Genomic DNA, 24,605 nt, shown 5'->3' with positions numbered 1-24,605 from the left:
AAAAAGAGAGTTTTTAAAAAGCTGCATGTTCCAACGGAGAAGATCAATCATGGCCAAACCACCACGACGCCCCCTTTCCACCCTCCCCCTAAGGTGCTTTGGGCCGCTTGGTGTATGGAACCAAACCTACGGATGGCGACCTTGGTGGCGGGTCGTCGATAGGAATCCGGGAATCAAAAATCTGCGTCATGTTCTTTCGTTATCCCGGGGCCTTCTTACGTAGCTGCTCCCAATGCCCTCCATCAAATTACAACCTGTTGATCAATACAGAGCCCCATGGCGATAGAGGAAGCCATGTTGAAAACAAAAAAAGTGACTAGTATCGGTGCAGGGTGAGGTTCTCCTGGAAACGCTGTCATCCCGGGTGTAAAGTTGACACCTCCTGCATGGATGAGGTGTTTATTAGCTCCCCAGTTGAAGGAGCCATGACACCTCTCATACGCCGAAATGTTGTCACAGTGCATATGCAATGAAGATGGTGGTCCCTCTTGGAGGTTCTCATGGGTGTTGAGCAGGCAGGATGATGCCATAATATATACGAAGGTGACGCACCAGTTTGGTTTGAGATGCTTCACGTTTCATTTTATTCAAACTGTTGTCGGCTTGCACTTGCTTTGATCTGGAATTAAACCTGGGTAAGGTTCCAAGCAATTTTTGCTGTAAGTCAACTCTCAAATGACCCCATGCTGGATGGTTGAGCTTCATGATTGACTTCATGTTGGGTTTCATGATTGGCCTTCAAGTTGGACTTCATATTGGTCTTGGTTTTGATTTTGGTGTTCCTGTTAGACTTCATTTTGGACCCCCTTTTTTAGACATGTTGAATGTCTTGTTGGCCCTTGTGTCAGATGTGATGATTGAACAGATGTAGGACATGGTGACTGACTTTATGACCTCTGTCGTTTATGGACTTTTGAGACCCATGATGTGATCCATGTTGGACCTCATGAAATACTTTGTAACTGACCCCGTATGTTGATAATAAAATACAATTTATGTTAATTTTATACAGGAAAATTGTTAATCATTCAGACATGGTTGATATTGTCAACTAATCAGGATTAATTCAACTTAAAACAAATTAATCTGATTAAAAAATTTGTAATTATTGTACAACCAGAGGGCTCCACGGCGGACGAGCGGTTAGCGCGCAGACCTCACAGCTAGGAGACCAGGGTTCAATTCCACCCTCGGCCATCTCTGTGTGGAGTTTGCGTGTCCTCTCCGTGCATGCGTGGGTTTTCTCCGGGTATTCCGGTTTCCGCCCACATTCCAAAAACATGCTAGGTTAATTGGTGACTCCAAATTGTCCATAGGTATGAATGTGAGTGTGAATGGTTGTTTGTCTATATGTGCCCTGTGATTGGCTGGCCACCAGTCCAGGGTATACCCCGCCTCTTTACCGAAGAAAGCTGGGATAGGCTCCAGCACCCCCGCGACCCTCGTGAGGATAAGTGGTAGAAAATGAATGAATGAATGTTAATATGCTTATATTTACCCAAACATACCTCCAATTTGCTTAAATATGATACAGAAAATGGGTGGATGTTTTTTTAGTAATAACGCCACACGCAACCAGGAAACAGCATAATTCATTATTTATCAATTCATATATTTATTCAAAACCTGTAATCATTTTAGCCAAAAAAATAAACTCAATGAGTTTCGTTTTACTCGGATAAAACACAACTTAGAGGTATATGCTTTTTATTGGACTGTGACAATAAATATGTCCAAATGTTGTGACTTTTTACCCCAAAAACAAAACAGTAAAGTCATCAATCATCATGTTCATATGTTGCACAACTCTGATTATGCTATGTGAGTGTGGTGTGTGTCAAGGAGACTTTCTATGTAAAGCTATTGGACTGAAAATGTACTGCGCTAACTACAAATTGTCCATAGGTATGAATGTGAGTGTGAATGGTTGTTTGTCTATATGTGCCCTGTGATAATAACGCCTCTATTATGCAACCACCCAGGCTCTTAGTGTTTCCTAGTGATGGTCTAAAGTAGCAAAAAATAATGGTTGGTTAGTCTTATTAGCGTGGGGGGGGGGGGGGGGGGGTCAAAAAATACACACAGCAATCGAAACTGTTACTTTGAAACCGGTGCTTAGAATAGCGGTTGAAAGAAGGTTGTGCGTTTGTCATGTTCAATTAATTCTACATTTTCAGTCTCATGTATGGATAAGCAGGTTCATCTATTATTGACCGACTACTTGAGAGGGATTTTTCATGTGATGTGTGGATTTGATGCCATCTAACGTTCACGTCAATAAACTTTTACTGGCTTACTAAAGTGCAGTAACAAGTCAACTTAAGCCCGGGGTCTGGTCTATTTTGAAATGTTGACTGTTTCTTCACAACAATTTATCTGCTCTGACATTATTCTGTTGTGCTTGTGCATTTGAACTTGGAGAATTTTTAAACAAAGTTGTTAATTGGTAACATTGAGTAAAATGTTAGCAAATTTTAATTTTAATTTATTTGGAAAAATAATCTACATACAAACTATCAATAACTTCCTGTTATGCTGTTCTTCGCTCTTATTTTCACCTGACAAAATTGTTTTTAAGACAACTACGGATGGGCAGTCAACTTTAGGTCCTTGATCAATTATTTGGAAAAAATATTGATTAATCTTTTTTTTCCCCGATGAATACTAATTGTTTAGATGCTGTACAGCAATCCCTCATGGTTAATTGGTTCCAAATCCAACCGTATTAAGTGAATTGTCCTATTTATGAAATGTAATAGTTTTGCAGTAACATAGTAACATAACACCTTTATAGTCACCTTTAAACTCATATAACCCAGTATAGTAGACATAATAAAAGAAAATAACACATAAGTCATATAAGTCAATAAGACATAATATAGACTCACACACTGGCATTGGTAGTACCTTTTTATTACTTCATATTTTTGTACCGCAATTTGTCATATCAATGTGACATTACTGACACCTAGTGACCAGTGTAGAATACTACACATCATTATCTTGTCTTTGAATGCGTCTACTGTATGCCTTATTAGTGGAACCTTGTTTAGCATCATTACTTCATGCCAGAAGGTCCAATTCTAACCAAAACAAACTTTAACGGAATCAATTGTTCCCATAAGAAATTAGGATTCTGCGATATGGATCTTAGTAGGTAGTATGATATTTTTGGGATGTATCACAAGATGACATTCATTCATTCATTTTCTACCGCTTTTTCCTCACGAGGGTCACGGGGGTGCTGGAGCCTATCCCAGCTGTCTTGGGGCTAGAGGCGGGGTACACCCTGGACTGGTGGCAAGCCAATCACAGGGCACATATAGGCAAACAACCATTCACACTCACATTCATACCTATGGACAATTTGGAGTCACCAATTAACCTAGCATGTTTTTGGAATGTAGGAGGAAACCGGAGTACCCGGAGAAAACCCACGTATGCACGGGGAGAACATGCAAACTCCACACAGAGATGCCCGAGGGTGGAATTGAACCCTGGTCTCCTAGCTGTGAGGTCTGCACGCTAACCACTCGTCCACCGTGCTTATCAATGGCACTGGATAGAGAGTGTCTAAAGCAAGCCAGTCTATTCCAGTTGTGGGTCGCTGCTTTCACAACATCGAGGTCGTCTGATAGTAGTTACACAGACTTGGTTCTTCTCATCAAAGTCCCATTCCTGGAGAAACTCCTTCAACTCACTTGCGTTGTTTTCATCTGTATGTTCCTCCAGAAAAAAAACAACCTTGTCTTTATGAATGTCCGAACAGGACGACTTCAAAGTCTAGTCGCTGGTTATGTTTTGGACCGTGACGCGAATGCAGACCTGATCAAAATCTTGTTGAAGACCAGATGAAAAATAGCTACAATTTACCTTTTACTTTCAGATCTTAATGAGGTAGATGAAGTAGAGCTACAATATGCAAAAGCAAGAAGGGGGAGTGAAACGAAAAAAAAAAAAAAACTATATTCAAAGAAGTCATTCATTGAAAACAACAACCTGAAATAGGTTGTTTATCAGCTGATCAAAAGTTCAACACCGTCACTCACAAAAACACAAAAAACTCTCCAAACCAGAACAGAAACATTTCTCAGTAATACTCAGTAATGAGTAGCACCACCGTTACTGTTAATTACTTCAAAAACTGCTTTGGGTATGCTTGGTGTGAGTGTTTCCAGGAGGCTATTGGGAACATTGCTCCAAGTGGTGAAGATGACTTGACGAAGGGCATCAACTGTGTGGAATTGATGGCCATTTTTATAAACTTCCCTTGCCATCCATCCTCAAATGTTCTCTATGGGATTTAAAATCAGAAGAACATGCAGGATGGTCCAAAACTGTGATGTTATTCTCCCAGAAGAAGTCCTTGGTCTGCAGCGTTGTCCTGTTGAAGAACCCAGCTGTAACCACACAGACCAGGGCCCTCAGTCATGAGGGATGCCCGCTGCAAGACTGTTTGACGACCCTGCACCACCTTGAGCTCCAGTGTTCCACTGAATGAAAAAGCACCTCAGATCATGATGGGGTGCCGGGTAGTTGGAAACCATCGGGACCAGCAAGGTTACATTTTTTCACATCAGAGAATAAAACTTTCAATGTCCCGTGTTTGATGCTCCCTGGCGAAGTCTAAACCGGCAGATTTGTGGCGTCTTTGAATTTTTTTTTTTTTGTTTTGTTTTTTTTTTTTTTTCGAAAACCTTTCCTTGCAGATGATGCACAAAAAAAAAAAAATCTGCACTATACCTTTAACAATACAAAAGCGCACCATATTGAATTAGGTGTGACTGATTCAATAGTGGGCGGCACGGCGGTCAAGTGGTTAGCGCGCAGACCTCACAGCTAGGAGAACAGGGTCAATTCCACCCTCGGCCATCTCTGTGTGGAGTTTGCATGTTCTCCCCGTGCATGCGTGGGTTTTCTCCAGGTACTCCGGTTTCCTCCCACATTCCAAAAACATGCTAGGTTAATTGGCCACTCCAAATTGTCCATAGGTATGAATGTGAGTGTGAATGGTTGTTTGTCTATATGTGCCCTGTGATTGGCTGGCCACCAGTCCAGGGTGTACCCCGCCTCTCGCCACAAGACAGCTGGGATAGGCTCCAGCACCCCCCACGACCCTCGTGAGGAAAATGCGGTAGAAAATGAATGAATGAATATTGCAAGATTTTTCCCCCTTTTTAAACAGCTGCAGCACCTGGTTGTCATTAGAATTTCTTTTGGCACCCCGAAATAAATAACAAATCTCTTTGTGACTTGAACTCCTCTGGCAGTGTCGCAGCTTTGTGCTTTATCCTTTTGGGGTTGACGAATCAAAAGTTCACACTCCCGAGCTCCGGACGAGACGTGCGTCGCTTAACAAAAGCCTCCTCGGTAAATAGCTGTTGATTCATCCTGAATGTTCTGTGCTCTGGAATGCAGCGTTGCCCCCTGCTTCACCTTCATCAGCGTGCCTTTCTGGAATCAAATATTTCCCTGTGATGTTGCAGGCATTAACATAATTATTGTATACGCTAATCCAAAGCTGACATTTTTGAATTATTAATTTATATTGCAGGTTCATGTGCAGGGGACATTAATGATTCCCCAGAAGGTTTTACTCTTTGCTTCTATGGAGCCAATACTGCAAAAACAATTTATAGAATTCTGTGTCGGACCTCATGTTGGACTTCTTGTTTGACCCCATTGTGGACTTCACGTTGGACGTCATGTTGGACTTCATGATTGATCCGACTTCACATAGGACTCCATGTTGGTTGTCATTTGACTTCAAGTTTATCTTCATGTTGGATGTCATGTAGGACTTCATGATTGACCTCATATTGGTGATTGACCTCATGTTGGTCTTCATGGGTTATCCAATTGAGGACGTCATGTTGGACGTCTTGATTGATGCCTTGGTGGACTTCATGTCGGACCCCATGAGACCTCCATTTTGGTCTTTGACTTCATGTTCATCTTCATGGGTTATCCAATTGAGGACGTCATGTTGGACTTCTTGATTGATGCCTTTGTGGACTTCATGTCGGACCCCATGAGACCTCCATGTTGGTCTTTGACTTCATGTTTATCTTCATGCTGGACGTCATGCAGGATCCCATATTTGTTTCACTTCATATTGGTCTTCCTGTTGGACCTCATCATGTTGATTTTATTTTAGATTTCATGATTGATCACATTGTGGACTTCGTGTTGGACCTCAGGTCAGACCTCATGAAGGAATTCCTGTCCGACCTTATGTTGGATGTCATGTTGAACTTCACGATCAATCCCTTTGTAGACGTCATGTTGGACCTCATGTCAGACTTCATGTTGGACCTCAAACTGGACATCATGTAGGACTTTATGTTGGTCTTCATGATTGACTTCATGTTGGTCTTAATGTCTGATCTCATTTTGGACATCATGATAAACTTCATGATTGAGCCCAGGTTGGACGCCATGTTGAACTTCCATGATCGACTCAGTGTTGGCTCCATGTCAAACATTATGTTGGTGTAAAGTGTAAAAAGAAGTTAACCACTGCTGTAAAATGTAAAAACAACAATCTGTGTTACATTTTTTCATGATAATATGCAAGGTGGCACCTCCAAAGAAAAAGCAAAACAACAACACTGAATCCTTTCATTTTCACTGAGCTATGCATGAAGATGGTGCAAAGTCCAAAGTTTTTTTGTCTTTCATATTTGTCATTATTGGACGCCAGGGCCATTTTTAAGAGTTCCCACTGTATTTATGTTCAATTTGTTTCCTCTAAGTACCATTGTGGTCGAAACGAATGTTCGTCAGACCTGAGCAATCAAGTTGCAATTCTTAATGGCGGTTATAAATAACTCCATCACATTGTGACCTGCTTTTTACTGAAAGTGGCTGAGAGGGCGGGGGTTGTAGGTGTAATTACAAATGCAATCACTAAGAGGGTAAAATGAATTAATATATACAATGGTAGTGACATGATTGTGACATGTTTGTGAACGCTAACTCCTCAACCACATGAAAATGGAAGTGAAAATGTCAAAACATGCACCTTTCCTGTCCACAGTGCTAATATTTTTCTGACAAATACACTACACATTGGCAATATTTTTATAATGTCAGACGTCACATTGACTTGGAATTTCACAGACAAGCTCAATATGCTCTCACTAACTTTAACTTTAGGGCGTCTTGCCGAATCACTACGAAATTTCATACCCTTCTCTAGGGGACTGACAAGCACATGCGTGTCAAATTTGAGCAAGATTGGTTGAGAAGCAAGGCCACCATCAACCAAATGTGGCACGGACATGACTTAGCAACTCACTGTCATTGACCGTTTGTCTATCGGTTAATTTGTCTAATGATTATATTTATGATTATGATGATTATATTAGGGCGGCACGGTGGTCGTGTGGTTAGCGCGCAGACCTCACAGCTAGGAGACCCGGGTTCAATTCCACCCTCGGCCATCTCTGTGTGGAGTTTGCATGTTCTCCCCGTGCATGCGTGGGTTTTCTCCGGGTACTCCGGTTTCCTCCCACATTCCAAAAACATGCTAGGTTAATTGGCCACTCCAAATTGTCCATAGGTATGAATGTGAGTGTGAATGGTTGTTTGTCTACATGTGCCCTGTGATTGGCTGGCGACCAGTCCGGGGTGTACCCCGCCTCTTGCCCGAAGACAGCTGGGATAGGCTCCAGCACCCCCGCGACCCTCGTGATGAAAAAGCGGTAGAAAATGAATGAATGAATGATTATATTAATCTTCCACAGCATTTTGAACATAGGCCCATAGGGGATATCACCAATGTAGTCTACAGCCATCAGACTGTAATTTTATTTAATGAATGTAGCAGCGTTTATGTTGAGCCTTGACTGTCTTCATATTACTCGTTCTCAAGGATTGATGTATTAAAGTACCTTTCATTTGACTGCAGTGTCCTCCAACGTGGGCATTATTCATAAAGTGTTTCCATGCAAACACTGCCATATATACACCTGGCACTCCTCAAGGGGTGCATCATTAAAAAACACAACATTGATTGTTGAAAAAGAAGGCAAAGGTCAAGGGTTGAGGAGGTGTTGCTTTTGCATACTAATGTTGTTCATCCAGTGTTCCATAGGGGATGTTTGTATGCAGGCAGACCAATGAATGACCATGGATATTCATTAGGAACACGGACACAATACAATCAATTGATTTAACAAAATATGTAAATTTCATCACAACAAAGTATAATTCTAATTCTAAAACAATTTACAGAAATATATCAGGTTTATTCGAATGACATGTCATCAGTTCCATCCATATGAGCACACTTTCGAGTACCACAGTGGCTCCACTTGCACCCCCAGATAGTGATATTTTCCACAAGTAGGAACAAGATGCTCATCCGTGGCCCATCTCTCGGATGTACTGTAGTGCTTGCGCATAGAAATGTGGGTGATGGCCTAGTTGGAAGTGCAAGTTCAGGGCTCTAAACACTTTAAAACAAGCTCTCCAAGGTTCTAAGTAGGCTTATAGAGGCTCTACAGTGAAGTGATGATGGCAGTGACGACCAACAGACATGCAGATATATACGCCTGTAGCATCTAACGAAAGCCAATGGAGGACAAAAGCCCTGCCTTTATTAAATACAGTCATGCTGTTTTTTTATTGTTAGTGAGGTATCAATTCAATAATATGTGAATTATTGTTGTAGTGTGCAGCACTGCACCATATTTAGAGCTGGTTAGAATATTTCAACAATGATAATATTTTTTTGACTTATAAAGCACTTCAAGACTGTCAAAGAGGAATAGAAACAAACAAAACAACAAAAGACCAAATAAAATAATGAAAGAAGAGACATAAATCACATAAACAATTATTAGAAATATGTTCAGAATTATTTTTTTATTTTGTCACTAAGACTAGTATTGATTGAAAAATTAAATAAATGTGAATAAACACAAAAATGGGTGGGATCCTAATAAAAGTACAAAAAAGCAGCATACAGGCTTAACTGGAGAACAGAAGCAAACAAAAGGACAGTCAATAATAAAGTAATAACTTCACAAATTTTGCACATTTAGTAATTAATTAATGTGTTATTACATTGAAAAAACAAGGTCTTGGAAGCTTAAGGAATGTGGAAAAAAAACAAGCATAAATCAGAAATCAAGCAGAATAGAAATACAAGTAATCAGAATTGTCGCTTAGCAAACAGAACATCAATAGACAAAAAATAAATAAATAAATAACAATGGAAATAAATAAGCCAAAAGACCAAAAATCCCAAATTAAGAGTAGTCCCCATTAAGACTAGTATGTTATTCAGTTGAAAAAGTAAAAAACTATGTTTTGGGGAAAAAGTATGAAAACAACATAAAAATCTAAACACCACAACTGATTGAGTTCTTGAATGTTAGTTTTATTTAAAAAAAATAGATGTGAAACAACCAATAAAAATATGGATATGTTTTTCAATTTTTTTTTTAAATGCAAGGTTCCTACCTATTACAATTTCTTTGTTTTTAATGATTTATTTCATTGACCATTATTTTTATGCAGGCATATTTTGTATTGGATCACATTCGGTTGTGTACTTTAAGCCTCTTTAAAGTGTATTTTAAAGAGGCTTATTCGCTCATAATTCATTCATTCAGCCATTGTATTCAAATACACCAAATTGTAAAAGAGTGAACCTTGGATTAAAAACTTCATCTGGACGTGTTTCAAGTCCATGGCGACCTCCCTTCAATTGCATTTTCCTCTTTCATTTATTATGCAATTCAGGACCACAAAGGCTTTGCTTTAGGGGGTAATGTAAAGGACGTATGGCTTTTAATTGACGAAAAACTGACCGTTTAGCTCCCTGTTTAATACCCATAACAGCTACTCATGTCTCCTTGTCCGGTGGAGACGTGCGGCGAAAAGACAGGGAGGCTAAAAACTAGACTGTGGGAAGAAGACAGGGAAATTGCAGGAAGAGGAAATGGTAGGTCAGATTTCAGGTTATCGAGCTGACAGGGTGGCATGGTGAGGCGTTTGCTTGCTTGGCACCGTGGAGCTACAAGAAAAAGAAATGCAAGACCGTAAAAACGCTGTTTAAGGTTTTGTAGTGTGGCTAAAATGATGTTTATATAATATGTTTATAATTAAATAGTCAAATTTGCATTGCTTGAGGTTGTCTTTTGGTTGTAACACATTGGAGTAACTACTATTGTATACTTTAGCCTGTATAATTTAGCTTGTGATCATGTGCAATTTGTTATGTTATTCCTTCCGCATTCCAAATATCAAAAACAAGCATATAATTCATATCGACATAGATTGGATTTGATGCAGAGGTCTCATGTTTCAAGATGGAGCTGCCTGAGTGCAAGCTAGTTACGGCAGCTCTGTGTATCCTGCAGCGTTTGTAGTGTTTAATAGTGCTTTATTTACGACTTCCTTATAGGTTTTTGGCGCCATATGGACCCCTTATGGGTGTTCATCTTGTTACGTTTGCAGCTTGCCGCTTGCTCCATTGTTTACACTCGGGAGCGGCTGTTAGTTTTGAGCACCCCTTCGCTACGCTGCTACACGTGTTTCCCTCGGAGATACAAAGGAGGAGAGGCTGCATATCGCGAGTGAAGAGCGAAAAAGATAGTATAAAGGTTGCTGTATAAAGACGGTATAAACCATGCTTACCGTCTGTCATCATGGGGAACGTGCGATGGAAGTGCTAACAGCGCTAACTCTGCGGCAGAGACGACCATGACTGCAGCATGATTGTACTGAAGATTGAACTTGTTCTATATTTATTTAAAAAAATATATAGTAGTTTATTTTGATAAGATTTTTTACATTTTAGCGGCACGGCGGTCGAGCGGTTAGCGCACAGACCTCACAGCTAGGAGACCAGGGTTCAATTCCACCCTCGGCCATCTCTGTGTGGTTTGCATGTTCTCCCCGTGCATGCGTGGGTTTTCTCCGGGTACTCCGGTTTCCTCCCACATTCCAAAAACATGCTAGGTTAATTGGCCACTCCAAATTGTCCATAGGTATGAATGTGAGTGTGAATGGTTGTTTGTCTATATGTGCCCTGTGATTGGCTGGCGACCAGTCCAGCTCGAAGACAGCTGGGATAGGCTCCAGCACCCCCCGCGACCCTCGTGAGGAAAAAGCGGTAGAAAATGAATGAACATTTTAATAAAACTGACTTTTGTCTAAATTCAGTTTATGGACAAAATATTGGGGTATATATTGTACATCGATATTCTACCTAAATATATCGGGATACAAGTTTTGGTACATATCGCCCAACCCAACGTGCTAGTTGAACCAAATGCGCGGCAATGAGGGGAAAAGAAAACATTATGAGCCCTGAAATGACAGTATCGCTACAAAGTTTGTTCCTATCACCAGAAAGTGCGGAAAAATTACCAGAGATGATCCGAGGGCAAAATCAAGCAACTTTTGTACTGTGTACTTCTCAGCCACCGCTATTTAAAAAAATAATGTTTTGTTAATAGTAGTGATGTTATGATATTTGATATTAGGACAAATCTAAGGATAAGCGGCATAGAAAATGGATGGATGGATGGGACAAATCTATAGGTACAGTTTGTTCAATCCAATTTGGTTTGAATCCCTTTTTTTTGCAGGTGTGCACAAACTACAGTTAAATGTAAATTTAAAAAAAAAATTGATACAAAAATATTATCATTTCCTAATAATATGCATAACATACTTTGAAGAACTGCGTGAAAAAAAATGTGTTCCCTGGGGGAACATGACAGAAAATAATTGTGAGCCACTGCCTTAGGGCCTTCCTTAGATCAACAATTGCATTTTCAAGTCAAATGAAACGAGAACAGTAGCAGCAGCAGTGCTATCAATCCACATTCAACATGGCGGAGCAAGCAGGCCTCGCCGACCCCGCCGTGGCTCCAGTGCAGAGATATAGGAGCTTAATCCATGTCCTCGGAGAGATCGCCCAGAAAGATGAAGCCTTAATTAGCCAGATAAAACCCCGCATAATGACACTATTGATATAGACTGGGAAATGAGGACTAAGCTGTACTGAAGGATAAAAACTAACCAATTCAAAGGCCAACGAATGAATAAGATTGGAGAGCAAAGTAGCTGCGAAAGGCCAGCTTGGTTTCACCAATTCAGCCTTGCGCTGTCTCATCTCCACCTGCTCTAAATTCCCCGTCATAAGATGCTTAGTTAAAGAAAAAAAAAAAAAAGCTGACCTTCATATAATCAAAGATTATGAGCACGAAAACAACAACAGTTTTTGGAGCGCTTAAGCAACAGGCCTCACGGGACATGGAAGCAATTAAAGGCAAATTGTCTTGTCTAAGCTGTCCTTGTATCCTCCTCCTCGTTTCCTATCTCAGGCTCCCAGTAGCGGAGGTCGTAAAGATAGAGGAATCCAAATCGTGCTAGTCAGGCTAATCCCAGTTCTTTTTTTTTTTTTTTTCTCTGGCAAAAAACGATCTAGGTATTTCACATGCCACAAGTGGATCCATGACAAGGTCACCTCGCCGCATTGGCGAAGACGCTGCAAATCCCTTGTCAACACTCAGCCACAAAAAAGTTCCGGAATCTTTGGGAGTGATTCTGCTGCATGCGGCACTCTAGAACCTAATTAGATCCTGATAGCCGTCCAAGCTCGACGTGCAGAGAGCCGAGGAGGAGTGCGATGCGGCGTGCCACTCATACCTCCGCTAATGAGAACGACTTTGTCTTTTTCTCTTTGTGTGGCCACAAAAGGGGAATGCATGCTGACAAGGCCGATGATACGCTCGTGCGTGCACATTTTTGAAAATATAATTCCTTTCTCTTTTGTAGTCTTGTCATGTTAGCCGCCATCGCAGTGTGACTTGTGTGACATTTATAACGAAGTACGGCTGTCACGTATCCACACATGGCGAACCACCATGTTTAAAATGGAAACCCCCTTTTTTTTTTTTGCTAATCTATGCTCAAGTAGAGTCCCTCGGATGTAAATTATAGACTAATCAATTTTCCTTTTGATAACAGTTGGTTCTTAGTGGAGGTCACAGGTGAGGCATGTCCGAAATTGGCTTTTTTTGCCAAAAAAAACTGAGATGCCGATATTATCCAAGTCTCAATTTCCGAGTCCGATACCGATATATGTATGAGTAGCAGTGTTTCTAACACCCCAATACTTACAAATACTGATCATATTTATTCATTCATCTATACTGTACAGCAGGGGTCTCAAACTCAATTTACCTGGGGGCCACTGGAGCTAGGGTCTGGGCAAGGCTGGGCCGCATCAGGTTTTCCACAAAAAAACAAAAAACGCATTTATTAAAAACAAAAAAATATACAAACTTTTTCAGTGCTTTGGTTCCGATTTTCTACAATAAAAGCTCTGATAAAACATTCCACTGTTCTCAAATATCTTAATTTTTATTTTTCTGCACAAAATAAGATGAAAAATAAATAAACAAATCAAGAATAAAGAAAATCAATCAATCAGTAATAAATAAATATAATAATAGAAATAAAACGGCAAATAATAAAAACTAAAGAAACCACATATAGTTGGTGGGTAGACAAATTATTTTTTTTCAGATAAAAATGAACAAAGCATTATTAGAGCCCTGTAGACATGACAAAACACGACTATAGTCACATTTATACTCTTTTTATTTACAACATATTGCGCAACTGCAGGGTCTAGAGACACATGCTAACTCGCAAACTAGAGAGCTAGCGACCTAAACGGTAGCCTTCAAGTTATTTCCTTTAAACTTAAATAGCCAAAAACTTACCACTTCCACACGGATAGGGAGGATAACTATTAACAGTTATTTAACCTTTAACATGAACATGAATCAAACATAATAATTTTTTCTGGGTACATGATACCATACAGCATCCATATCAAACTTGCGCGGGCCGCACTAACATTAAACTTTCATATTAAGGCCGGGGCCTCAAACTAGTGTCGGGCCACGTGTTTGAGACCCCTGCAGTAAAGTCATTGTTGATGCTCAACTTATCATCCTTACAACGTCTGGGTAGATGTTACAGTGCGATGGTCATCCTTAATGACGATCGCGGCCATCAAGTGTGCTGTAACTGCTTCTGGAGCGAGTCTGGTGTTTATGGGCCGTTTTTAATAACTGAAGGGAACACGTTCCTAATCATAAAACATCAAACACGGAATGCAGTAAGCTGAAGACTGCCTGTATGTCTAATCATAGTAATATCACAATACCAAAACATCCGCATACAGCAGCAGCTGGTGGACTAGTTAAGGTAAATGCACTTTACACTCTTTTTTTACATATTACCACCAACATGGCGCGGCCTGCAGTGTGAGGAAATGTTAAACTAGTTGAATTATTTATCCCTCATTTGCATATGCTGCCCAGGTTGAGGGCTGAGGGGTTGGGAAGGGTTGTGTTATGGGGTAAGATTACTCCTGAGGATCTTAATGTGGCATACGGCCGGCTCTGGCAATTTACAGAGCCCATTACCTCCCATCCGGAGCAATCACTTCATGCGCAGTGAAAGTGATACCATATGCCACCTCATTCCACTGCATACTGCTCAAATATTATTTTATTTGTTGGGACTGGACTGCTTGAATGGCCTCCGCCCACCTGATCCCACCCCCTGTTAGCCCCCCCCCCCGCTGAGTACATCTCACAGGTTCCAAAACTACTTTGCACTTCAGCGGCAGGCCGTCACCATGCCAGCGTCCGCCAAGGTCAAACACCATTTCATTTCATCGCTCTGAGCCCTTTGATTCTCACCTGCTCCTTTTATCACAATCTCACCGCCGTTTCCATCACTCCACAGCTGCAAATGGCGTCACTCGCCCCCTTAAAGTTAGAGGGGGTCCAGGTGGCTGCTCAGAGGTCATACATAAAGCAATCACTCAACGTCACCATCAGTCTCTCAGTAGCTCGCAATGTAGCTCATTTTTTGACTCGTTGAAGTAAAAGTCCTAATAACTACGCCTCTAACTGGGAAAATGGGGAGAAGCCTGAAGGTTACACAGATAGCCGCATTAGCTTTGCGAATAGCATGACATCAAAGCGGGAGCTGTAAACATCGTCTGAAATTGTCATCCTCAAGTTGGATGTCAGTACAGCCTGGCCGTGCTGGTACAAGAAAGCTCACAACTGTGGTTTCGACATCTAAGCCCGGTTCTGACGTTCTACCATATCTCACATGACATTCAATGTTGGTGGTTTCATACCATCATATACAATATCGTACCTTGAAACCGGAACCCGGCCCATGCCGACTCGTAACATTACAAGTTTTTAAAAAATGGTTTACTTTGTTACTTCTTTGAGTCACTGTGTTTATCAGTGATTGCATTTATTTACATTTTTATTAGAAAATATTAATGGTTTTGTGACATGAGTTCCAGGATTCCAGTCTGCCTTAAGAATTTTATTTACTTAGAAACAAGTCCGTTATTTTTTATTTACTTTGAATACATATGTATAAATAACTATAAATAACTATAAAAGCAATCTTCACTCACTAAATGTACTGCAAAAAAGGTCAGTAAGGATAATTCATAATGCCGCCTACAGAGAACATACTAACTCCTTATTTCTAAAATCACAAATACTTCAACTTGCTGATATAGTTCATCTTCAAACAGCTAAAATAATGCATAAGGCTAAAAATAACCAATTAGCTAAAAATGTCATCCAATACTTCTCTACAAGAGAGGAGAAATATGATCTCAGGGAAGAAGTACATTTGAAACACTTCTATGCTAGGACTACGTTATGCTAGCCATAGCATTTCAGTATGTGGAATCAAACTATGGAATGGATTGAGTAAGGAAATCAAACAATGCACAACGATGAGCCAATTCAAGAAACAATACAAGCAGTTGATGTTTGCTAAATACAAGGATGAAGAGTCTTGAACCAGTCATGATGTGCTATATATATCACTATATTGACACTTACTATGGTACCCATTATGTCATTGGATGCTCATATCACCTTGTACTTTGATACAAGGTACATTATTAAAAAACAAAACAAAAAAAAACCTTAAACTGTATTATGGAAAGCAGGAAGTGAACAAATGTAACAGTTACTGATTGTAAAAGTACCAGATGGAGGGGTAGGATTTAATAAACTTTGCTTCTTCCTACTCCTTTTGGACATGTGGAACTGGGAACTGATTATGGGATGCATTCAATTGTAATCTGATGCATGTTCAAATGAAATAAAACCATTACCATTACCATCATTGACACAGAAGTTCAGAACATTCACAAAAACCTTCCCTTATCGAATTGATGGTTCACTCTCCCCATAGTTCATTCACTCTACCGCTTTTTCCTCACGAGGGTCGCGGGGGTGCTGGAGCCTATCCCAGCTGTCTTCAGGCAAGAGGCGGGGCACACCCTGGACTGGTGGCCAGCCAATCACAGGGCACATATAGACAAACAACCATTCACACTCACATTCATACCTATGGACAATTTGGAGTGGCCAATTAACCTAGCATGTTTTTGGAATGTGGGAGGAAACTGGAGTACCCGGAGAAAACTCATACATGCAAACGCCACACAGAGATGGCCGAGGGTGGAATTGAACCCTGGTCTCGGAGCTGTGAGGTCTGCACGCTAACCACTCGACCACAATTTTTAGGAACTGCTGTTTAGTTATTTCCAAACTTGCAATTGTTTCGCCTTCAAGGTCCTGATTATAAATAGTAATTTTGCTCATTTATTGAAATTAATTGGGACTTTTCGATAGGAATGTGGTTAGGGAATTTACTAATAAATGACGATTAATCATGTTGACACATCCATAATTGCACTACAGTTAGTGAAAAATGAATTTTATCTACTAAATACAGTATGTGAAAACACATTAGCTGGTGTGTTTATCCGGGGATTAAAAAGTTACAGGCTGGTTTGTTCTTGTATTTTGTTCAGCCTGTCGTGGTTTCTGTCTGTTGTATCGCTGACATGACCAAGTCAACAGCAGTGTGTTTTACAGGGGAAAAAAATCCATTCTTAATCGATGGCCCAGCCGACTGTGGCCTTTCTTACAACTCATTTACAAAGCCTTTGATTGCCTCAACATTTTGCTTGCATTCACAGTCAGTCAGCATGAGTCACATTTTGCACCGTATGCCGTGGGGGGGCAACACTCATTATGCTGGACCACAATGTGTGAGCTTGACCTGCTGCTAAGTGTGTAGAAGGTTAAATAATAAACCATCACAGAAAAAAAACACACACATTTTGTTGTGTCATTGTGCAGAAGCACAATCTATCAGAAGAGCTTCAGCGGGCTTATGAGCGATTCTTAAACGCCCCTCCGGCACTGAGGAAACTGCTTTTGGTCTCAGCCCATTTCTATCCGAGGAGATAAATTCTCCAGCAGCAAATTGGAATGACTTTGTTGTGGCACTTTGATACAACATGTTAGCCTCATAAATCAACAAGTGTTTGGGAAAATACTAAGGCTTCATATTTTCCAAGTTGAGTCAAAATGGTTTCTCCTCGCCGTGTAGAAGGTGTGCTCACGCCGCCACAGTGCATGAAATTCTTTGCTGGCCTTTTCTCTAATGGAACTTCACCTTCATGGTTGTCCTCTAAACAGAACAGATTTCATGAAAGACTCAAGATGGAGGGCAAGAAGTCTTGTTTGTGTGCGTATGTGCCGATTTCAACAATAGAAATCAATGTGTTTCATTCCTTTATTATTATTTAATACTATTATTTCTGATTTTAATAAAAACCCCATTAAATGAAAAGATCGTAACATGGGATATTTAGTACAGTCGCCTCCCCTGTAATATTGCGGTTTATTCAAAAATGTATGTCAAAATTTGACTATTATTAGTCAAAATATATTGCCGGACGTCAATTAGGCGTCAGTAATGAATCCATTATTAGTAAATTCCATTATTGAGACATGACACTGCATGAAGTCCGTCATGATCGAGTGAACAAAAGTTCTCCTCCTAGTTCATGTGGAAGTGGTAGGTTTTTGGCTTCTTTTTCCTTCTTCACGCATCATTTTAAATCATTTCTTAAGTATGGAATACAGTAAGTATTTTTATAATGTCATTTTTGTGAGCAAGAACTTTTGTTTACATCGGAGTTGGTGCATTGAGAGAAACAAGAGTTACAAAAGGTAGCTCATGGATGCTAATGAACAGTTTCAGTGGTCAAGGGTTTATAAGTACTGATACTACTCTCTGATATTACTTTCATTTTAATTTGAAACGGTAATACAAACCGTTCAGAGTTTTCATTCATTCATTTTCTACCGCGAGAGGCGGGTACACCCTGGACTGGTGGCCAGCCAATCACAGGGCACATATAGACAAACAACCATTCACACTCACATTCATACCTATGGACAATTTGGAGTCAACAATTAACCTAGCATGTTTTTGGAATGTGGGAGGAAACCGGAGTACCCGGAGAAAACCCACGCATGCACAGGGAGAACATGCAAACTCCACACAGAGATGGCCGAGGGTGGAATTGAACACTGGTCTCCTAGCTGTGAGGTCTGCGCGCTAACCACACGACCGCCGTGCCGCGCGTTCAGAGTTTTAATGCGGTTAATCATTAACACCGACAATCGTTACATTCCTCGCCGGAACCGAACAGCCCCAAAATTCCCTCAGCACACACGCCAACGATTTCTTTTGTTGTCGCTCCCAGCCTCGAGTCAATGAGCCCCCGAGGCTGTTTTGCACGCAGCAGTCCAGCCCCCCAAAGCCCACCAGCGACAGCGGACCTCCCAACACCACTCCACCGACACAGCTGAGCAAAAGCCACTAGATCGATCGGCTTCAATTTGAAAGCCGCATCACAGGCACCTCTCCACGCGTTCTCCATAATGAGTAATATTATACGAATCAATACTGAAATATCAATACCTCCGATACCAGATTTATAGGTCATGGTCAATGTTTAATTTATAAAGCACACAAAAAAAAGAAACATTTCATGCTGCTCCAACCCCTGATGATGAGAGCGAGTGCATGAATGACTGCAAAGTGACTCCTCTGAAGCACACGAGACGCCACGAGAGCAGAACATGACCCCAAATTAGCCGCATCACTGTTTGCGTAACCCCAATCCTAACCCTGAACCCACTGTACTAAGTGAATATCTGTGAAATCGGTTTCCTTATTGATGAATTGAATATTTGTATAGCATGGAAAGTCTGTTTATGATCTTCTGAATTCTGTTTTTAACATTATTAGAGCCCTCTAGACATGACATAACACCCCTATAGTCAGATTTATATTCCTCATATCCAAAATAGTAGGCAAAAAAAACAGAAAATAAGCAATTTAAGACATAAATAGACTCATGCTTGTGTATGTTGAAATGTGTTCCGATGCTAGAGGAGCTGAGTGAAGGGACCAACAGGAAGTGATGTCGCGGGTTCAGACTTTAGTTTTTGCTCTGCATGGCCGTAACAGTGGCCTGTGTAAGGGATTGTTGTGCCTACAACCAGGCAATAAAACATTCTTCTGGTGATCAACTCTGGTGCTTGTGTGTCTCACTGAACATTACAGTAACTCCTAGTGACACAGAGCGACCAGTGTAGAATACTCCATATCATCACAAGGAAGCTTCATCTCTCCTTTTCATCTGTTCAGTGTCGGTGGATTCCCGCCTGAATGGGAATGACGTCGGATCGTTGAACACACAAGTGTTTTGGGTTTTTTTTTAATGGAAGATTTAAGAAGTCACGGTGCAAACAAATCAAATATGAGCACCCGGCGAGCGCATAACATAAAATATCTGGGACACATGCCAATAATACCTGGAAGGACCGCTGACGAGCACTTCTTGCTGTTTGTCTCCACAACAAACGGCCTGGGTTCTAAAAAGATGTTTTACTGGAAAAATATAAACAGTGGAACCTTGGTTAATGTAATTAATCCATAAGGTCCAAATCTTACCAAAACATTAAATCCAATCATTTTTTTTCCATAAAAGCCAACAATGTTTACAGAAAACTCTATAGCCTATTATAGTAAAGAGATGTGGGGTAACTGTGTAAGTTAGCAAAGAATTCCAGTGAACTGCTGATGACATCATCACGGTTTGTGATAAAAATACACAAAGAACACAGTTGATATTGTTATGAATACGATATGTCTGATGAGAAACAATGTTTCTTCGATTGTTACATTTGGTGGATACATTTATCATGACAGGACACACCAAAATGGATGACAACTGAGGACGTTTTTTTTCCCATGATAAATAATATCAGATCAAATTAATCCATTCCAGACACACAAAAAAATTTAAAAACATAAGTCATAAATTACCTAAAAACCAACCAATTAGCTAAAAATGTCATCCAAAGGGTGAACGAAAATAAATTTCTGGGGATCACAATAGATGAAAATATGAGCTTGAAACCTCATATTACAAATATACAACATAAGGTGGCCAGAAATATTTCAGTATTGAACAAAACAAAACTTGTTCTCAATCAGAAATCACTCCACACTCTTTATTGCTCTCTGGTTCTACCATATCTTACTTATTGTGTGGAAATATGGGCTAATAACTATAAAAGCAATCTTCACTCGCTAAATGTACTGCAAAAAAGGTCAGTAAGGATAATTCATAATGCCGCCTACAGAGAACATACTAACTCCTTATTTCTAAAATCACAAATACTTCAACTTGCTGATGTAGTTCATCTTCTAACAGCTAAAATAATGCATAAAGCTAAAAAATAAGCAATTAGCTAAAAATGTCATCCAATACTTCTCTAGAAGAGAGGAGAAATATGATCTCAGGGAAGAAGCACATTTGAAACACTTCTATGCTAGGACTACGTTAAAAAGCCATAGCATTTCAGTATGTGGAATCAAACTATGGAATGGATTGATTAAGGAAATCAAACAATGCACAACGATGAGCCAATTCAAGAAACAATACAAGCAGTTGATGTTTGCTAAATACAAGGATGAAGAGTCTTGAACCAGTCATGATGTGCTATATATATTACTATATTGACACTTACTATGGTACCCATTATGGCATTGGATGCTCATATCACCTTGTACTTTGGTACGAGGTGCATTATTAAAAAAAATTAAATTAAAAATATATAAAAAATTTAAAAAAAATACCTTAAACTGCATTATGGAAAGCAGGAAGTGAACAAATGTAACAGTTACTGATTGTAAAAGTACCAGATGGAGGGGTAGGATTTAATAAGCTTTGCTTCTTCCTACTCCTTTTGGACATGTGTAACTGGGAACTGATTATGTGATGCATTCAATTGTAATCTGATGCATGTTCAAATGAAATAAAACCATTACCATTACCATAAATAGACTCATGCTCGTGTATGTTAAAATGTGTTCCGGTACTAGGGGAGCTGAGTGAAGAGGCGGACAGGAAGTGACTTTGGAGTTTCAGAGTTTAGTTTTTTGCTGGGCTTGGATTACGGCCTCAACAGTAGCCCGAATTAAGGATTATTGTGCCTGCAACCAGGTGATCAAATCTGGTGCTTGTGTGTCTCACTGAACATTGCAGCCACATTGCTGGTAGACACCTAGCGACCATTGGACTCACAATGTACTTAATTATGCATATTTTCTTTAATAATAGGTCATAGTGAACCACATAACAACATGGCATTCATTGAATGAGTTAACGGCCCCAGGTTTGAACCACCCCAACACAATTGTGTGTCAGACTAATAACCTTCATTGGTGAAAGTGCCTTGGAATGACCCCATGCTTGTGAAATTTAATCTTGTGCACTGTTGGGCTCATTTTATGAAAATGTGTACAGAAGCCTTCTTGGTGGTAGTACAAATGTTTGGATGGATGCTCACACCATCGCTCTTGCCTGTGCACTCCCTCTGGCCTCCTCCCACTGACCTAATACATGCAGATTAAGTTAATTGGATCGTGTAAATTGCCAGTAGGTGTGAATGGTTATCTGTCTGCATGCGCTACATCTGCCATGTTATTACCAGTGTAACTTTGTGTGACTTTATAGGCCTATTTTTCCTGAAATGTTAGTTGGATTATGAAATTGTCGGACCTCAGGGGTAACGGACTTCAGAGGTTCCACTGTTGGAAGCAAGGCTGACCCAGATGGTTTTAAAACACGACATTGCTTTCCTCGTCAGCATGTCTCACATGTTTTTAGCGAGCCAGCAGGCAGATTTTCATCAACAAGCTAACAAGCGTTTTAACTCTACATGTTTCTTAGTGATTACTTGCAGCAAACACACGCTTATAAATAAGATAACGACGGCGTAAACAAAGGCCTCACTTGGCTCCCTCTACCAAACCATTTACTGCTCTTTTTTTTTTTCAAACGCGAGAAGCAAAAAGGACATTTTTCTTGGCAACCACGTGAGACGAGACACTCCATGCCAGTCATTGTTAAAATCAAGATGGCTCCCAGCGGCTCGGCAATGTTGCCATCGGTCTTCATAGCACATAAAACATTTTATTATTTACAACCAAACCAAGGCTTGTTAGCATTTGCTGAAAAGACACTTTAGCTGCAGTCACAGCTATTGAAGAGCAAATCCTTCCAAAATTCTGCCTTAAAAAAATTGACACTTCGTCAGTGTCACAGATCTCTATAATATGTGTAATACCATGATTGAGAGACCGTTTATTTATAACTTATAACAATCCTGTTATCATGGTTGTCAAGGATGTTCAAGGATGTTTAACCTCAGACAGCTGAACAGTAACAACAACGATTTTGACGATTATTCGCGTTATCATGGTTGTCAAGGATGTTCAAGGATGTTTAACCTAAGACAGCTGAACAGTAACAACGACGATTTTGATGATTATTCGCGTTATCATGGTTGTCAAGGATGTTCAAGGATGTTTAACCTCAGACAGCTGAACAGTAACAACGACGGTTTTGACGATTATTCGCGTTATCATTGTTGTCAAGGATGTTCAAGGATGTTTAACCTAAGACAGCTGAACAGTAACAACGACGATTTTGACGATTATTCGCGTTATCATGGTTGTCAAGGATGTTCAAGGATGTTTAACCTCAGACAGCTGAACAGTAACAACGACGATTTTGACGATTATTCGCGTTATCATGGTTGTCAAGGATGTTCAAGGATGTTTAACCTAAGACAGCTGAACAGTAACGACGATTTTGACGATTATTCACGTTATCATGGTTGTCAAGGATGTTCAAGGATGTTTAACCTAAGACAGCTGAACAGTAACAACGGCGATTTTGACAATTATTCGCGTTATCATGGTTGTCAAGGATGTTCAAGGATGTTTAACCTAAGACAGCTGAACAGTAACGACGATTTTGACGATTATTCACGTTATCATGGTTGTCAAGGATGTTCAAGGATGTTTAACCTAAGACAGCTGAACAATAACAACGACGATTTTGACGATTATTCGCGTTATTGACCCCCGTCCAAGTTGGTCAATAAGGTCAGTTTGCTGTTCCACACTAATATGCAACATATTGTAGTTATAGTGGTATGGTTGACAAATATATGACAGTTAAAGGTTGGTAACAGGTTGGTAACAGATCATTTATAAAACGGGACCATAACTGAGAAAGTTGTGTTGGATTTTAATAAAAATTGTTTCATTTGACGATGATTTTGACAATTATTCGCATTATCATGGTTGTTCAAGGATGTTCAAGGATGTTTAACCCAAGACAGCTGAACAGTAACAACGATGATTTTGACGATTATTCGCGTTATTGACCCCCGTCCAAGTTGGTCAATAAGGTCAGTTTGCTGTTCACAGTTCAGCCATTTGTAGACAAATATAATGTTCCACACTAATACTTAACATATTGTAGTTATAGTGGTATGGTTGACAAATATATGATAGTTAAAGGTTGGCAACAGGTTGGTAACAGATCATTTATAGAACGGGACCATAACTTAGAACATTGTGGTTGATTTTAATAAAAAATTGTTTCATTTGATAATGAATTAGATAATATCAGATCATGAGCTGGATGCGGCTTTGTAACCTTGATCAAAAAGTTGTTATTGGATTTAGAAAATATTTGGTTTTGTTTTAAAAATGATGATATGGTTCACGATGATGGGTATCTTGATGTAATCATCGAATTTGGGGTATAGCTCTCGTATGACCCACAGACGTGAGATATGAATCTGTATTTGTAAATTTGCTTGTTTATGGAGCATAGCTCAAATTGTTGAAAATTGATTTTGAAGAGTGCAGCTTTGAGATCCTGAGGATAAATTTGTTTGGATTTTGGGAATTCTTATTGAAACACAGACGCATTTCCCAAAGTATCATCGGTGGCTAAGCTTGCCTACTTCCCTGGTGGAATGACTGGCTGGAGGCTGCCTGTGAAATGGCAGAGCTTAAATGTAAGCTGATGCCCGACAGATGGACACCAAAGCCCTAATCCGGGACAAGAAGCCGGTTGGTGCAACAAGGTGCAGAATTCCAACCGAGGCCCAGCTGTTGTCCTGAAAGCAACTCTGTTCACCATGTCAATGCAACATGTTGCTCCCCTAACCTCACCTCCACTTCACCTCAGCAAAGGTCTGACTTCCTGTGCAGGTTCTTTGCTCGTTAGTACCAGTTTTGATCACATGCCTGCAGTAAACTTCGGAGAAGACGCT

General features: G+C 40.1%; 1 protein-coding gene across 3 annotated transcripts in view; it reads left to right on the top strand.

Annotated features, from left to right (window-relative positions):
* The window catches only part of lingo1a (leucine rich repeat and Ig domain containing 1a), a 130,752-nt gene that overhangs the window by 97,550 nt on the left and 8,597 nt on the right, over positions 1-24,605 (top strand). The window lies entirely within an intron of this gene.

This window comes from Doryrhamphus excisus, chromosome 6, assembly GCF_030265055.1.
Source record: "Doryrhamphus excisus isolate RoL2022-K1 chromosome 6, RoL_Dexc_1.0, whole genome shotgun sequence".
Taxonomy (NCBI): domain Eukaryota; kingdom Metazoa; phylum Chordata; class Actinopteri; order Syngnathiformes; family Syngnathidae; genus Doryrhamphus; species Doryrhamphus excisus.
This window is presented reverse-complemented; position numbering and strand designations above follow the sequence as displayed.